The sequence below is a fragment of the Oncorhynchus keta genome, chromosome 22 (genome assembly GCF_023373465.1).
Source record: "Oncorhynchus keta strain PuntledgeMale-10-30-2019 chromosome 22, Oket_V2, whole genome shotgun sequence".
NCBI classification, from domain to species: domain Eukaryota; kingdom Metazoa; phylum Chordata; class Actinopteri; order Salmoniformes; family Salmonidae; genus Oncorhynchus; species Oncorhynchus keta.
The window spans coordinates 7,160,311-7,169,793 of NC_068442.1; positions in this window are offsets into that span (position 1 = coordinate 7,160,311).

Here is a 9,483-nt window from a genome sequence, read left to right on the forward strand (position 1 = left end):
ACGTCAAATGCCTCGCTTGGGTGGAGCTCCAAAGGCACGTATGCGGACTTCTTCTTCTTCGATGAGGTTTAACCGCGGTTGGCATCCAATAAATGTTGCATTACCGCCACCTACTAGACTGGAGTATAACTCCCTTATACTATGCTTGAAAGAGTAAATAAATCAAACAAATACCCTAGCAAAACACTCACATTTTTAAAATTACAATATTAGTAATAATATATATTAAATACTCCAGTATTTAAATCTATTTAGTCCTACTTCAGGATGGGACACCACCACTCATGCCATGGCCCCATGGCATTTCTCTTATATATATTTCACTGTGAACTGCTGCTGCTGCTGCTTACTATCAGGCAGTGAGGCAGGCTGTTGCTGAGGGAGTGGTTGGCCTTGGGAGGGTGTGTGTGTGTGTGTGTGTGTTGAGAGAGCCCTGCAGAAGGCAGTATGTATGCTTCCTTGAAGAAACAGTTTGGACGAGTTTGTGCATATATTATGACAACATTTTGTGATGTTTTTGTTCGTTTTGGACTTCCATTAGGGTTTCTTTGGCTGTTCAAGCACGCTATATATTTTCTGGAGGCAAGCCAAAATATGCCCCTTCTTCGGTGATTGGTCAACAGTATGGATTCTTCAATAAAGTCTTTGTTGTCATTCAACGAGAGACAACTGATTTTACTGAACCAAACATCTTACTGTACTTAGATGTGAAATTAATAAAATATTTCTTAAGGTATCTTAGATTAATTCAGCCTAGTTTGAGGAGGTGTATACTGTCTACTGTGTCTCAAAATGGACAAACAGTACTATTGCCACCTTTTAGCTATAGACTTCAGCTTGCCTTGAGAAAAAATGGTGTGCCCGAACAGCCGCAAAAACGAACAAAAACGTCACAATGTCGTCATAACATATTTACGAACTGTTTGGCTGGGGAGACAGGCATGACAGTACCCCTCCCCTCTAGGGATGTCACCCGGCATCCCACCTGGGCGAGCCTGACGGGCCGGCCGAGGCATGGGCGCTGGACAAGCCGGCTGGGGCGTAGAAGCCAGACAAACCGGCAGAGGCGTGTGAGCCTGACGATCCTGCTGAGGTGTGGGAGCCCGACGAACCGGCTGAGGCATGGCAGCCTGATGGCCGGCTGAAGCATGATGTGGGGTGGGCTCCTGCCGAGCCCACCGAGGCAAGAAGACCTCACGAGTCAGCTAAGTCGTGGAAGCCTGACGAGCTGGCTGAGGCACCCCGGTTCCCTCGGCGACGGACCCAAAGGCACCAACCAAAACAAAAACCAAAAAAACCTCCCTGATGCTTCTTTAATGGTATCAGCATTCTGTAAAGATCGATGCCGGGGATGAGAAGCAGGTACAGGGAGTGAATATTTAATGAATAACGGACAAGAAACATAATACGGACAGCATCTGGACAGGGGAAACGACAACAATGCTGATACAGGGAACACATGGGGAAGCAGACAGAAATAGGGAAGGCAATACACAAATTAAAGCAGTCCAGGTGAGTCCAATGATGTGCTGCTGCGTGTGATGGTGACCGGTGATGAAGCGCAAGTGCGCGTAACATGGTGACAGGTGTGCGTAATGAAGGCAGTATGTCGCCCTGGAGCAACAGAGAGGGAGAGCGGCAGCATGCGTGACAACTAGTGTGCTTTTATTTCCCCTTGCTTTAGCTACTGTCATGGAGTTCGCTAAATATTTTCATAAAGAAACTGATAAAACACACAGGTGCTAAATCAAGGTGACTTACAAAGATGAGGACCAAGAGAGGGAGTGTGATGATGTAGTGTCTGTCCACAACTAAAATAATCAATGTGGAATCTGACATGTATCCCGAAAGCATGATGGTGTACTTACTATGTGAACATGCTAAAAGAAAGAAACGAGGTGGGTAGATAACTAAGTGTGTCATTGAAGCAAAGTATTTATGAACTATGTGGAATAAATTCATATTTATTACATACTATACTGTTTAATTAGACATACTTTACTGTTTTTTACTTAAATAATTGTCCATTGTTATATGCTAGTATTTTTTACTGATACAAACTTGTCTTGTGTGACTTAGTCATAAATCTGAGCTAAAAGATTTATGAGCCGCTTGGGTGCGACTGCAGTATGTGACCTCCTGTGTTTACGATTGGCAGGAATTTAGCTATGTGGGAATTGCAGGGAGGAACAGAGAATGGTGGCGATACAACTGTTCACAGGGCCTGTTCTGCACATCTGATAACTGTCATATAGATTAGAGGATGTACTTCCTATAAAACTATTTGAGTGACTGTTGTCTGCATCATTTTTGCAAATCGTATAATAAAGTTGTTGTTTGAAGGAATCTGCAGTCTCTCTTCCTATAGAATTTATACCACAATTTGGTGATGAGGATGGGATGGCTAACTCCGCTTACCGATTGTTCCCGGGGAGACCGAGGTTAACTGTATATCTTTAATAAAAGGGGAAATTCTAGGGCAAATACTCTGTTGGAGCAGGGTGACCCTGTTGAAGCAGGGACATCTCCGATTGGGATCTTTTGTTGAAGCAGAAGTATCCTGGTCAGAGACAGGGGCTGTGGTTGTGGTTCTCTGTTGAAGCAGAGAAGTGGCCATGGGATGACATGATATGGTTATGAGTTATGTGATCCCAGGGCGCAATCCTGAGATAGAAGTAAGAAAATATTCCTGCAAGTCTTGAGGTATTGCTCGCCTGAGGTAGAATACCTCATGATAAGCTGTATACCACACCATCTACCAAGAGAGCTCACATCTATATTATTCGTAGCCGTCTATTTACCACCACAAACTGATGCTGGCACTAAGACCACACTCAACGAGATGTATAAGGCCATAAGCAAACAAGAAAATGCTCATCCAGAAGTGGCACTCCAAGTGGCCGGGGACTTTACTGCAGACATGCTTAAATCCATTTGACCTAATTTCTACCAGCATGTCAAATGTGCAACCAGAGAAAAACAACTCCAGACCACCTTTAGTCCACAGACAGAGATGCATACAAAGCTCTACCTCGCCCTCCATTTGGCAAATCTGATCATAATTCTATCCTCCTGATTCCTGCTTACAAGCAAAAACTAAAGCAGGAAGTACCAGTGACTCGCTCAATCCAGAACTGGTCAGATGATGCAAATGCTACGCTACAGGACTGTTTTGCTAGCACAGACTGGAATATGTTCAGGGATTCATCCGATGGCATTGAGGAGTATATCACCACAGTCACCGACAATAAGTGCATCAATGAGGTCGTCCCCACAGTGACCTGATGTACAGTGGGGAGAACAAGTATTTGATACACTGCCGATTTTGCAGGTTTTCCTACTTACCAAGCATGTAGAGGTCTGTAATTTTTTTTATCATAGGTACACTTCAACTGTGAGAGACGGAATCTAAAACAAAAATCCAGAAAATCACATTGTATGATTTTTAAGTAATTAATTTGCATTTTATTGCATGACCTAAGTATTTGATCACCTACCAACCAGTAAGAATTTCGGCTCTCACAGACCTCTTAGTTTTTCTTTAAGAATCCCCCCTGTTCTCCACTGCTGTATTAACTGCACCTGTTTGAACTCGTTAGCTGTATAAAAGAAACATGTCCACACACTCAATCAAACGGACTCCAACCTCTCCACAATGGCCAAGACCAGAGAGCTGTGTAAGGACATCAGGGATAAAATTGTAGACCTGCACAAGGCTGGGATGGGCTACAGGTGAGAAGGTAACAACTGTTGGCGCAATTATTTGAAAATGGAAGAAGTTCAAGATGACGGTCAATCACCCTTGGTCTGGGGCTCCATGCAAGATCTCACCTCGTGGGGCATCAATGGTCATGAGGAAGGTGAGGGATCAGCCCAGAACTACACGGCAGGACCTGGTCAATGACCTGAAGAAAGCTGGGACCACAGTCTCAAAGAAAACCATTAGTAACACACTACACCGTCATGAATTAAAATCCTGCAGCGCACGCAAGGTCCCCCTGCTCAAGCCAGCGTATGTCCAGGAACATCTGAAGTTTTCCAATGACCATCTGGATGATCCAGAGGAGGATGGGAGAAGGTCATGTGGTCTGATGAGACAAAAAATATAGCTTTTTGGTCTAAACTCCACTCGCCGTGTTTGGAGGAAGAAGAAGGATGAGTACAACCACAAGAACACCATCCCAACCGTGAAGCATGGAGGTGGAAACATCATTCTTTGGGGATGCTTTTCTGCAAAGGGGACAGGACGACTGCACCGTATTGAGGGGAGGATGGAAGGGGCCATGTATCGCGAGATCTTGGCCAACAACCTCCTTCCCTCAGTAAGAGCATTGAAGATGGGTCTTGGCTGGGTCTTCCAGCATGACAACGACCCGAAACACACAGGACCCTGAGACTGAAAACCTCCCTTTGCAACTGGATCCTGTACTTCCTGATGGGCCGCCCCCAGGTAGTAAGGGTGGACAACAACACATTAGCACATCTGCCACGCTGATCTTCAACACTGGGGCCCCTCAGGGATGTGTGCTTAGTCCCCTCCTGTACTCCCTGCTCACCCACGACTGCGTGGCCAAGCACGACTCCAACACCATCCCAGACCATGGTTGGCCTGATCACCGAAAACAATGAGGCGGCCTATAGGGAGGAGTTCAGAGACCTGGCAGTGTGGTGCCAGGACAACAACCACTCTCTCAGTGTGAGCAAGACCAAGGGGCTGATCATGGACTACAGGAAAAGGAGGGCTGAACAGGCCCCCATTAACATTGACAGCGCAGAAGTGGAGCAGGTCCAGAGTTTCAAGTCCTTTGGTGTCCACATCACCAACAAACTATCATGGTCCAAACACACCAAAACAGTTGTGGAGAGGGCACGACAACACCTTTTCCCCCTCAGGAGACTGAAAAGATTTGGCATGGGTCCCCATATCCTCAAAAGTTCTACAGCTGCACCATCGAGAGAATCCTAAACAGTTGCATTACCGCCTGGTATAGCAACTGCCCGGCATCTGACCATAAAGCGCTACAGCGGGTAGTGCGTAAAGGAGTGGTTCTGCAGGTGGTGACCACAGACCACTTCTCAGTTCCTATGCTTCCTGGCTGATGTTTTGGTCACTTTTGAATGCTGGCGGTGCTTTCACTCTAGTGGTAGCATGAGACGGAGTCTACAACCCACACAAGTGGCTCAGGTAGTGCAGCTCATCCAGGATGGAACATCATTGCGAGCTCTGGCAAGAAGGTTTGCTGTGTCTGTCAGCGTAGTGTCCAGAGCATGGAGGCGCTACCAGGAGACAGGCCAGTACATCAGGAGACGTGGAGGAGGCCGTAGGAGGGCAACAGCCCAGCAGCAGGACCGCTACCTCCACCTTTGTGCAAGGAGGAGCAGGAGGAGCACTGCCGGAGCCCTGCAAAATGACCTCTAGCAGGCTACAAATGTGCATGTGTCTGCTCAAACAGACTCCATGAGGGTGGTATGAGGGCCCGACATCCACAGGTGGGGGTTGTGCTTACAGCCCAACACCGTGCAGGACGTTTGGCGTTTGCCAGAGAACACCAAGATTGGCAAATTTGCCACTGGCGCCCTGTGCTCTTCACAGATGAAAGCAGGTTCACACTGAGCACATGTGACAGGCGTGATAGTCTGGAGACGCCGTGGAGAACGTTCTGCTGCCTGCAACATCCTCCAGCATGACCGGTTTGGCGGTGGGTCAGTCATGGTGTGGGGTGGCAGTCATTTCTTTGGGGGGCCGCACAGCCCTCCATGTGCTCGCCAGTGGTAGCCTGACTGCCATTAGGTACCGAGATGAGATCCTCAGACCCCTTGTTAGACCATAAGCTGGTGCGGTTGGCCCTGGGTTCCTCCTAATGCAAGACCTCATGTGGCTGGAGTGTGTTAGCAGTTCCTGCAAGAGGAAGGCATTGATGCTATGGACTGGCCCGCCCGTTCCCCAGACCTGAATCCAATTGAGCACATCTGGGACATCATGTCTCGCTCCATCCACCAACGCCACGTTGCACCACAGACTGTCCAGGAGTTGGCGGATGCTTTAGTCCAGGTCTGGGAGGAGATCTCTCAGGAGACCATCCGCCACCTCATCAGGAGCATGCTCAGGCGTTGTAGGGAGGTCATACAGGCACGTGGAGGCCACACACATTACTGAGCCTCATTTTGACTTGTTTTAAGGACATTACATCAAAGTTGGATCAGCCTGTAGTGTGGTTTTCCACTTTAATTTTGAGTGTGACTCCAAATCCAGACCTCCATGGGTTGATAAATTTGATTTCCATTGATAATTTTTGTGGGATTTTGTTGTCAGCACATTCAACTACGTAAAGAAAAAAGTATTTAATAAGAATATTTCATTCATTCAGATCTAGGATGTGTTATTTTAGTGTTCCCTTTATTTTTTTGAGCAGTGTAGTACCCGCAAAACAGCAGTCTCAACATCAAACGTGAAGAGGCGACTCTGGGATGCTGGTATTCTAGACAGAGTTCAAAGAAAAAGCCATATCTCAGACTGGCCAATAAAAATAAAAGATTAAGATGGGCAAAACAACACAGACACTGGACAGATGAAGATTGGAAAAAAAGTGTTATGGACAGACAAATCTAAGTTTGAGGTGTTTAGATCACAAAGAAGAACACTCATGAGATGCAGAAAAAATGAAAAGATGCTGGAGTGCTTGGTGCCATTTGTCAAGCATGGTGGAGGCAATGTGATGGTCTGGGGGTGCTTTGGTGGTGGTAAAGTGGGAGATTTGTACAGGGTAAAAGGGATCTTGAAGAAGGAAGGCTATCCCTCCATTTTGCAATGCCACGCCATACTCTGTGGACTGCGCTTAATTGGAGCCAATTTCCTCCTACAACAGGACAATGACCCAAAGCACAGCTCCAAACTATGCAAGAACTATTTAGGGAAGAAGCAGTCAGCTGGTATTCTGTCGATAATGGAGTGGCCAGCACAGTCACCGGATCTCAACCCTAAACTGTTGTGGGAGCAGCTTGACCGTATGGTATGTAAGAAGTGCCCATCAAGCCAATCCAACTTGTGGGAGTGCTTCGGGAAGCATGGGGTGAAAACTCTTCAGATGACCTCGACAAATTGACAACTAGAATGCCAAAGGTCTGCAAGGATGTAATTGTTGCAAATTGAGGATTCTTTGAAGAAAGCAAAGTTTGACAAACACAATTATTATTTCATTAAAAATATTTTTTTATAATCTTGTCAACGTCTTGACTATATTTCCGATTCATTTTGCAACTGATTTCATGTATGTTTTCATGGAAAATAAGGACATTTCTAAATGACCCCCGACTTTTGTAAGTGGACAACTTTGAGAAAAAACACTTTATATCGGAGTTGTCCCAAGCCATAACTAGTTGCCACAAAGTCATAAACCACTTCTATTTCTACAATTTCTCTTCTTAAATTTGTTTTATTTTAAATCTAACCGTAACCACAGTGCTAATCTTATGCGTCAACCTAAATTAAAACCCTCAAGTTAATTTTTGTTTTCGTGAACTTTTATGATTTCGTCCATTTGGACTTTGTGGCGGTGGTAACTGATGATAACAGTTGTTCCTTTTGTTCACGCCCATATTTGATTTGTCCTCTCTTGCCTCCTCCCGACTGCCTTCCATCTTTGAATACATTTATTTTCATTGTTAGGAGCAGTATCTGGTGAATATAATGGATAGTCTGTGGCTTTTGGCAATGAATGCACCTGCCTCTCTTCCTAAATCAAGAAAAATGTATGCTTGTCAAGCCGGGGCGAAGAGCCCTGTGTCCCAGTATTCTTGACGGTCATGCCATCCCCATTTAATAGTAGACTCAGTGGCAACCCATCATTCAGGGAAAGTTGTTTAAAGCCCCACATTTTTAGCTAAAAATAAACAAATACAAAAAAATGATAAATATATATATATATATGTAAATGTAAATGATTGTCTGTTTTGCATGTTATTTTTGCATTAATACGTGTCACATATCAGTGTGCAAACAATGTAAAGAAATATATATATGTCATTGAGAAAGCCTCACACAAACAGGGTCTCATTTTTGCTTTCTTAAGTAAGACAGCTCCAAAATGCAGGTGTTTCAGTCTAGCTCAGTGCTTTCTGTGATGGTAAGGTGAGCCAGCAGAAAATAGGAGTATTGCACCGTGATTGGCTCAGTGTTCTGTCACTCATGGGGACACTACGTCATCGCCAAGTTTAAGTCCTTAGTAAGAGTAGACAGACAACTCTTTTGTTAGAAAGGAATGACTTTTTTAGTTTGTGAGACTTATTTTTCCAGATGAAGTCAAGAAAGGTCTAATTGATCTCTTTACAAGTAGCAGGATTTACACATAACGATAATGAGGGGTACACAAAACGAGACAGTCCCTCTGCCTTGGACAGAAGTACTCTCCCAAGTACAGAAAGGTCTCTTTCTAGCCAATTATTGAATATATTTAGGGTTTTCTTAGGAGAGAAATTCAAATGGTGTTTAAGTGTTTTTTTGACAGATGTATTCCTAAATATTTAACACAGTCCTTTACAGGAATATTTTCTATTTCTTTATCATCAGAGTCAAATAAACAAAAGATTTCACATTTAGAAACATTCAGTTTTAATCCTAATGCAATCGAAAATGCAGTTATAGCATTAAGGGCATGGGCGACCTGGTCTTTGTCTCTTAAGAAAAGAGTAGTATCATCAGCCAGTTGGGAAATGTAGATTTCTTTGTTTAAAATGGTTAAGCCATACAAATTTGCATTATTCAGAATATCTAGAGATAGAAGTTCCACAACCAAAATAAATAAAAATGGCGAAATTGGGCATCCCTGTCATACACTTCTGTTGATACTGAATCTTTTGGAAGTATTAAGGTTTAGTAACACAGAACTATTTATATCTTTGTAAAACATGCACATTACTTTGATAAAATGTTCAACAAATCCCAAAAGTTTAAGAGATTTTTTTTTTTTTTGAATTGAACTATTTTATTAAAACATTAACCCTAGTGAACAATAGCAATAATAACATTTTCCTAAATCATTACAATAAGATTTTTTCAGAGTGATTATATTTGCACTAGAATTGTTTTTTTTATTTTATATTTTTGGTTTGTTGCAGTATTTTCTCGTTAATACCTGCGTTCTGTTTTGTATGATGTTAGAATGTAAATTGTTGATCTGTATTTTGAAGAAAAAAATACAAAAAAAGGGTAGTCACAAAATTTCAGCCCTTTGGGTCCTGCCATAGAGTTATATTAGAGGTGCCCTTCCAAGAAGTCCCAAGGTCATTGGTCACAGATAAAATGACGTCAAATCAAATTATATGTACAGTAGCTTTGATTGGACTGATCAAGTCGACAAACTACTGGCAAATCATTTTGAATCCTTGTCATATGAAGAGAAATAATGAAGAGAAATTATAGATTAAGTGTATCGGTGCTCATCGGCCATTGGACATAAAGATCGCAAATTCAACAATGAGTGGTTT